We start from the raw sequence: 1,808 nt of genomic DNA, 5'->3' as shown, positions 1-1,808 counted from the left end.
TTAGACTACCGCAGCATTAAAATCCAGCTTTCTTAGGAAGTCATAGCAAATCCAAGCATTGCTGTGCAGGCATTAAAGATCCTCTCTTTGAGTGGAATAAAGATGTACCTTCCTTAAAGAGAACTCTTTTTAGTACGATAGTCTTACATCTCCTGTCACTGCCAGCCACAGTTGTTTTAGAGTCCTGGCTCATTCCAAGCCCATTTTCATTTTCGAAACAAACAACATTACCATTTGATTACATCCATTGTAGAAAAAAATGTGAAAATAAGAGAAAAATACAAAGAAAATAATATAGCACTTTTCTTCCAAGATAAAAGATGATACATATTCGTTTTAGGTCTTTTAGATGGGTACACAGAATTTTAAAATGCATTCAACACTTAAGCACATACATAGCTGTTCTTCCACCCCGTTACCACAATAGTTTCTTCAGGACGTTACCTATCACGTGAAAATGTGACCTTCAGTTTTGGGCAAATTTGGAATTTAACTACAGCGAATCCACACAGGAGCTCTGGTTGCTTGGTGGTACGGAACAGAGTTGTCAAGTAAGCAGTTCAAATCCATAATCTGCTCTGTGGGAGAAAGGTGGGCAATCTCCTCCCCTGTGATTTATGACCATGAAAAGCTGCTGAAGTGTAGCAATAGGTTGGTTTGAACTCATGGTACACAATCACCACCCATCATTTAAGGAGCCTCTGTGGCACCGTAGTTGTGTTGGGCTGTTACCTGAAATGTCAGCAACTGGAGCCCATCAGCTGATCCATGGGTGAATGAAGACGCAGTCTACCCCCGTTAAGATTTACAGAAGGGTGCCATGAGTCAGGATTAACTCGACACCAATGGGAGAGCATCCTCTCTAGTAATGAATGAAATCGCTGTATAGCCTGAATGCTTGAACTAACACAATAGTGAACATCTTTCTTTATACAAATTCTTAGTGTGCACCTCAGAAAATTTTGAAAAGATAAAATTCTGAGGAACCAGCTCAAAGAGTATAAATATTTTAAAAGAATCAATATATGTTTTATGAGACTTCTTTCCAGAAAGGCTGTTACCAATTTACACCCACAGCTAAAAACAGATTAAAAGTCTCCTTTCTTCTCTGTTATTTCCTGGGACATGAAAAACTAGGTGTCACTCCCTCCCCTATATTGCTGCAAATCTAGTAGGGGAGGGAACTGGTACCTCGGTGCTGTCTTTTCTTGAATGAGAGCTTCCCCTCCCCACCTCACGCATTTATTGTCTTTTGGTCTCTGGATTTTTGCCGAGTGCAACTTCGCCGCCAGCAGCCGAAGAAGACTCAGACAAACAGGATTCGTTGCAGAAGCTTTATTGAACAGAAAATGGCGAAATGGCCCCGTCTTTTTCCCTGGCACTTGCTTATATCCCTCTCGGTTCCACGCCTCCTGCTCTTATGTCTTAGAATCTCATTGGTGTTGAGGTCTTTCTAAACCAGGTCCAATGGACCAATAGCAATATTGCAGCCATAAATGGTGTTGTTTGTGCGTTAGTAAGTCAATGAGGAAGTGAGGTATCAGTGCCATCTTGTAATGGTGGCGTGCAAGTGCGGACCGTGCATGTGCAATGACGTCAATGATCTTAAACGGCTAGCCTGCTGCTGCGGTCGGCCTGCTGCAGTTCCCCCTTTCGTGTTTTTTAAATATGGCGGAGAGAGCATCTGCCTTAGGTTGTCCTGATCCGCTATATGGCTTACCCGTCATCGGGAAAAACTCACCTCTATGCGTGAGCCCCCTGTCTTAGGTTGCTCATAGGCGATCAGAATCTTACCCGTCATTGACTGC

The sequence above is a fragment of the Elephantulus edwardii genome, unplaced genomic scaffold (assembly GCF_000299155.1).
Source record: "Elephantulus edwardii isolate Elephantulus edwardi_28Jun2011 unplaced genomic scaffold, EleEdw1.0 scaffold00403, whole genome shotgun sequence".
Taxonomy (NCBI): domain Eukaryota; kingdom Metazoa; phylum Chordata; class Mammalia; order Macroscelidea; family Macroscelididae; genus Elephantulus; species Elephantulus edwardii.
This window is presented reverse-complemented; position numbering follows the sequence as displayed.